At 21.9% G+C, this 7,551-nt stretch overlaps 1 long non-coding RNA gene across 2 annotated transcripts in view; it reads left to right on the top strand.

Annotated features, from left to right (window-relative positions):
- Positions 1–7,551, top strand: part of LOC102678179 — a 285,716-nt gene that overhangs the window by 226,827 nt on the left and 51,338 nt on the right. Inside the window, exon 3 of one of the 2 annotated variants that reach the window (XR_004151227.1) lies at positions 2,630–2,713. This is a non-coding gene — a long non-coding RNA (uncharacterized LOC102678179). Of the gene's footprint in view, positions 1–2,629; positions 3,074–7,551 lie in introns of those variants that run through there. The other variant, XR_422510.2, reaches the window with a different exon arrangement.

The following is a 7,551-nucleotide window of genomic DNA, read 5'->3' as shown; positions in this document are numbered from 1 at the left end:
TCTCTCTCTCTCTCTCTCTCTCTCTCTCTATCTCTCTCTCTCTCTCTCTCTTTCTCTCTGTCCGTTTCTTTCTATTCTTTTCCTCCTCTGAGGCCACGAACTTTTTATATCGCGTTTGGCTGCAGGTGATCTATGATGACGTGAATCGTTCAATACTGAAATTGGAGGCAATTGTTTCATTGAGAGAACGATCTGGATTCTTTTGGCTGAAATTGAGTTTCGATTATTTTCTATTTTCGTTTAATCCTTTTCTTCTTCGTTTCCTTCTTCATTTTTCGTTATGTTTTTGTAAAAAGAAAAGATTGTTAAGTTAATGGTTAGATAACACATATAACATAACAGCTAATATATATTGTGTTGTATTATATGCTATTATATATATAGAAGAAAACACTTTTGTTTAAAATAAGATTGCAAAAGTCATTAAGTGGCCGTTAAATCTCTTTTTACGTTTTATTCTTTATTTTTGAGAATGCATTTTGTCCTATTTAATTGATTGATTTATAAGTCATATATTCATATAATCATGATCGATTGGTATTGAATAAAACAGATAATATTGATGTTAATTTTATAATTATATAATTTCTTTAAGCATTACAATATCGTTGATTTTAAATTACATAAATATCTCAATTTTACTGTACTAATAATTTTATTAATAATGCAATAAAGGAAAAATGAAATTAGACAAATGACGATATTTGTTTTTCCTACATACATGATAGCATCATAAAAGTGTCTTTAATGTGTTATTCAGAAAATCATTTTGAATACTCTTGTAAAGATAAATAGAAACTCGCTATAATTAAAAAAATAAGGTCAAATAGAATATATATTCATATAAATATTTTTTATTGTTTTTTATATAAAGCCAAAAAATTCAATAATATAAAAATTCTATATATATATATATATATATATATATATATATATATCACATAATCATCATATGACTGCAAATAAATGATATCCCATCCATTTTTTTTAAATATTTTCATAAACATGATAAAAATATTAAATATTTATGAAATTTGTTTATGAAATATCCTATTTATTTTTCTATATATCTCATTTATGAATGTGACAAAAATATTAGAAATTTAACTTGTTTAATTTATTCAATTATTATTAAAAAAAAATATCTAGATATTTTATATTATTATTCTTGAAGAAATATCTGATTAAATGTGATAATTAGGATATTCTATTATAAGAAGATTCAATATTTTTGAAATAATTATAATATTTTATTTAATATATTCTATTCATACCATTTGTTATTCATAACAATTGTTTAAAATTGGGAAAATAAATATAATAATTATTTAAAAAATTTTCATAAAAAAATCATTAACAAAGATTTATTTTTTATTTAGTTATAAATTAAAAATAACATTCATAATATATAGATAATTTTTCAAAAAAATTTTTATATGATTAAAAAATATCTTTAAAAAAATGAAGAAGAAAAGGATTAAACGGAGAAAATAATCGAAACTCAATTTCAGCCAAAAGAATCTAGATCGTTCTCTCAACGAAACAATTGCCTCCAATTTCAGTATTGAACGATTCACGTCATCATAGATCACCTGCAGTCAAACGCAGATATAAAAAGTTCATGGCCTCAGAGGGAGGAAAAGATTTTAAAACATTTTAGTATGAAAATAATATTTTAAGAATAATGATTTTAAGTGATCGAAAATTTTATTATATAGTCAATAACCATTATTAATGAAGAGAATTAATAAAGAGAATACAATTTCAATCGTATATAATAGTTATCTATAATAAAAATATTATTTTGCTTATTTTGTTATTCAATTAAATTTTTATCTTTATAATTTATATTTTATTATTACAATTTAATTTCTGGTTCAAATTATTGATAATCAGTCAAGTAAAAATATGGAAAAAAGATTTATCTTAATATACATCAACACAAATCATATTACATGAATAAAAATTATATATAATTTATTATAAAATTAAAAATTTGTTGAATAATTGCAATCAAAATATATTTATTTTCATTATCGATAATTATTTTGAAATATAAAAAATATAAAATATTTCTTCATTGATAACTATGTATTATTGACTATTGAAATATAATCTCTCATCGATAATTATAGGTAGCTAATAAGCAACAAAAATACAATTTCTTTTACAAATAATTATTTACAATTCACATCATCTATTATTATGTATTATATTCACATGAATTGTTATCGATGAAAAAATTTTTTCAATTAATTACAATTGTTATTTATAATAAAAAAAACTTTTAGTTGAAAAAATAATTGTTATCTTTTTAACTTTTTCTTCTTTATTATCATAGTTATCATTCTTGATTTATATTGATAATTTTAATAAGAAGAAGAAAAATAAAGATTAAAAGTAATAAGATATATTTGAATATGAGTATTTTTGTATATTCGAAAAGAAAGTTAAAAATTGCTGCAACAATGTAAGCCAAATCAACCACCCAACGACCCAAGTTTTAAAACAATTTTTCACACATTTCTTTACAACTTTTCTTTTCACACATTTCTTCGCGAAAACATCGTTCAAACTGTTGCACGTGTAATATTTTTTCTTCAAATGATATCTTCTCGTTTGTTCTTAGAAACCGGAAAGAGAAGAAAGTGGAGGAAAGAAACCAAAAGGAAGAGTGGAAATTCGACCAAGAGAACAGGTGTACCGACAGAAGGTAAGTCGTGCAACGTAGCGTGCATTTTAAGGAATTTTTCAAACGGAAGTTTTTCTTCTCCCTCTATCCTTTTTCCTCCCTATCCTTTTTTTATTTCCCTCGTATCTGTCGAAGAAGGACAATTCTAACAAACTCAAACGGAATTTCGCTTATGACATACTTTTTCACCAAACCTACGTGTTTGCCGACGGCTTATCCTTTCCCGCCGTCCATCTTCTGTAAACACATCGTCTACGAATCCACTAACACAGTTGTGCACCCTTTTTTGGTTCTATAATGTGTTACTTTATCCCTGAATTTTACCGCCACAGTCAATAATTTAAAATTTTTTTCCTTTTTTGTTGTGTGAAATACGTAATATAAATATATTTAAAATTTCTATTATTTTTAAATTTCTATTATTTTTAAGGAATCAATAAAAATTTATTAACGAAAAATAAAATCGTGTTAGCTTTCTATATTATATTATATATCATAAAAAATCTAAATTATTTTTTTTAATTATGAGAAAAGTTTGCTTCGAATTTTTCAAATTTAACGTGCAAAAGATATAATAATCTTTTATATCGATTTTTTGATTTTTTAAATATATTTTTAAATATATATGAGTTGTCTTTTTAATTTTTTTTTTATTCTATACAATTCTATATAATATTTTTATTAGTTTTATATTTGTTAATTTTTTAAAATAAATATGTAAAAAAATATTTACGTTATAAATTAATGTTAAAAATTTTTGCAAAATAATATTTTTCTTTAACGTATTCCAAATATAAATCAAATTTCTTTAAAACTTGTACATAGAAATCAAAAATTAAATTATTGAAAAAAAATATAAAATCAATAAAAATAATTTTTATATATAGTTTACGATGTTTTAAAAATTTAATTTTTACAATTTAGATATCAATATGAAAAGGAACTTTCGTTCATTATTAAAAACAAAAAAGAATTTTATTTTCTTTTCTCTTCATCTTAATATATATTCAAAGTAAATTATTTAAGATTATAAATTATTTTTAAAATCATTAGTTATATTGAAAAAAGTTTTACACAAATTGAATAATTACGAAACAAAGATAATTTATAAATGAAATTTTACTAAATATAATCATATACCTTTTAATATAATCGATTGCAATTTATTAATTCTTTCAATAATTATTAATTATTTATATCAAAAAAGCATTAATTCAGATGATATTTTAATTTGAATAAAATTTGATTATGAAAAACAAAGAAAACGTAAAGTAATGAGTATCGTTTTATATTTCTTGTCTTTTATGTAATAAATTTTATAAAATTTATAAAATCAAAATATTTTTTAAACTAACGATTCTTTGACATACTTTTTCAGAAATTTATATTACTTTAATTCATCCATTAGGGTTTTTATATGAAAAACAAATTTAACCTTCATATGAATAATATAATTCAAAAATCATAATTTTAGGACAAACATTTTAAATATTCTATTTAAAAATCAAAATATTAAATTGCATTATTTAAAAACATATTTACAGGATTCTATCAATAAAATATACAATAAATACAAATAATAATTTTTTCAATATCAAAAATTTCAAAAATTTCAAAATTTAATCCTTCATTGTAACAAATGAATAATATTCTTTATATTCATCATTTACAAAAAAAAAAAAAATGAATCACAATCGATTACAAACAATTTCGAAAATAAACATTTCAGTTTCCAACCTCTAATAAATCATCCTATATATATTTCTCACTTATGCAAAGTTATCTCTTATACATATAAAAAAAAAAATAATAATAAATTTTCACAGAGCTCATCCCATCCACCATACTTACTTCATAAATCGTAATGTTTTCGCGCTAGATACTACGTTCTAATCGAATCAGATCGGCGAATAAACAATCCCTCGTAGAGATTGGTTCGTTATTCATGCACAGAACGTGCAACGTAAGCGATTCTTGAATCATTGAAATCAGCAGAAGGTGAAATATACGATCGCTTCGCAAGCATCCACCGTGTGATCCATCACACTCCATCGTCGAACGTGCGAGATACGAGCCGGTGTGCCGTCCTCGTGTCATCTTTATTCCGGTGGTTTGGTCGACAGCCACTGTATCTGAACCTCGGCATCTAATAATAAACGGGTCGAGCATTGTTGGAAAATGGGTCGAACGCGACAGCATCTACCGATGTATCGAACGCGCATGTACGAAGCACGCCACGTGGCTGTGTGCGTGCGAGATGCAGAATGTTTGCATAATACCGTGCCACCCTATCCTTCGAGAGCTGTCCGAGCTGTGACACGTGGCGGAGCGAATGAATGCTTGCAGGAATCGGCACAGTTTCCAACTTAGAATGGGAGAGGAAGACGCGAGAATTATAGGTCGTTTGTGTCTATATAAGTGTGTGTATATATATATATATAAGATGCTGATAATTTCTTTATCGAAAAGGTAATATTTAATATATTCGTGATAAATATATCGAGCATCTTTTCTTCTTTTTTTATTTATTGTGAAAATTATAGTGTGTTATATATATTTATACTTGTATGGTATATTTCTAGTTTAGTGAAAGTGTTGATTTTATATTTTTGTAAAAATGTGTTAAAATTGATATTGAGTAAATAATTTAATTGAACTTTAATTGCTTTAAAAAAACTTTAAACAATAGAAATTTCTGTATCAGAAATTATTCGAATTTTTTAACATATATTAAATATCTTAAATAATTGTGTACTTCTTGTATGTGTACATATACGTATATGTATAATTTGATAAGATTTAAGTATAAATTTATTTTTAAATGTGAATAGAATTAACATATCATAATGTTTTTTAGTTAATTCGTATCATCGATTCTGAATAATTGACGAAAATGTATGAAACGAATGAATGAATTTGAAGAGTCCAACAAATTTGTAATTAGATTTTTGAGATAAATCTTCCATAGTCACAGTTAATATTTCATATTATATTGGATAATTTTCTTCCAATATAAAAATACTAATTTCATTTTGCAGTTTATGTTAAAAAAAATCTGTAATAATTCTTACAAACAATATTATTGAACTGAATAATGAAATTTCAGATTTTTTTTTTTTTTTACAATTAAAATAAATCAAAAATTATATAAATATATATACAAAGAAAATGAAAATATTATAACAATTAAAAATGTTATCAAAATATGTTATCAGATAATCTGACTTTGAGAAATTAATAAAATTATCCAAAAGGATAATTTTATTAGAAAAATGAAGAAAAGATAATAATGAAGTTATTTGTTCAAAATGATTTAAGGAAAGTTTATTATGTAAAAATAAATTAATAACTAAATTTTTTTGCTTTGCTATCCTTTTATAATTTTTATTTACTAATTAGAATTAAAAAGTATGTCTCAAAATCAATTGAAAAAATATAATTTATTGTAAGTTGTTAATTAGAATTTAGCAATTATAATTCCAATATATATATTAAAATTCCATTATTTATATGACAATTCCTATTTTTTAATGATTAATAATTCTATATGCTAATAGTAATAGTTAATAATATAATTCTATCTTTATATATATATTCTAATGTTTGCATAGTTTATCAAACTTTGATTTCCCCACAATAAATGAAATTCTAATTCAAATAGTGTACGCTATCATTTCAATTAATTGAATACAATATATTATGTTCCTTCAACTTCTCATTATTCCAGATTCTCAGTTGATGGAATTTCAATTTCCTTCTATTAGCTTATTATACTACCACTATACTGAATATTTATTATATTACTATCAGATTATTCTAATTAATTAAAATCATGTTAGTATTCAACTTCTCTTTACTCTAAATTATTAATTTATAATTTTCAATTTTATTATAGTAATTTATGATGCATTATATTCGCTATGTTTCCCATATTATACAAATATTTCAAATTCTCAATTCATAAAATCTTAACTTTACAATATATAATTTTATTATACATATAAATAAACTTGCAAATTTCATAGTATTATGTGATTTCAATTTGTCCATAATACATAGTAATATTTATCTTAAATTTTTCTTTCATATATTCATTAAATTCCAATTTACCCAATATACTCATAGATTTTTGATTCTTCAAACTTCGTTTTACGTAATATAGAAAAATTTTTATTTCCAATTTTTATTTTCCAATATTTATTTTAAAAAATATCAATTTTTTAAAATAAATAGTACTATATAATAATCACCAGCAACAATATTTTTTAAATTTATTATAGAAATTTATTTATTAATGATACTTATTACTGGTATATATTAAAAATGTTACTTACTATACCATTAATAAATAAGTTTATTGGAATATAATTGAAAATATATAATTAAAGAATATAAATGAGTAATATTGATTTTTTCCGAAAAAATAAATATTTTTTTAATTTTAAAATTTTTTTTAGATTTAAAATTTTTGCAATTAATGCAATTTATACAATTTTTTATTTTTTTTTTTTATTTAATAAAATATAAAATACAATTTTATTTATTGAAAAATCGATATTGATTATCGCTAAATTGTGAAAAATTGATGCAGTATTGCGGAAGTATTATATACTATAAGTTATGTAATGAATATGCAGAAAATATGCAAGATGTATAGTACATATATATAGAATAAATTTAGTAAATATATGTATTAGAAAATTAGGAAATTATTTATTAATAAAATATATAAAAAAATAATTATTATACTATTAAATTATTGAACATATAATTGCAATTTATAAAAATCAATATATGAATATTTAAAAGCTTAAAAACAATATTTACAATTATACTAAACTCTATTAAATTGTTTAATT

The sequence above is a fragment of the Apis dorsata genome, unplaced genomic scaffold (assembly GCF_000469605.1).
Source record: "Apis dorsata unplaced genomic scaffold, Apis dorsata 1.3 scaffold_534, whole genome shotgun sequence".
NCBI lineage: Eukaryota > Metazoa > Arthropoda > Insecta > Hymenoptera > Apidae > Apis > Apis dorsata.
This window is presented reverse-complemented; position numbering and strand designations above follow the sequence as displayed.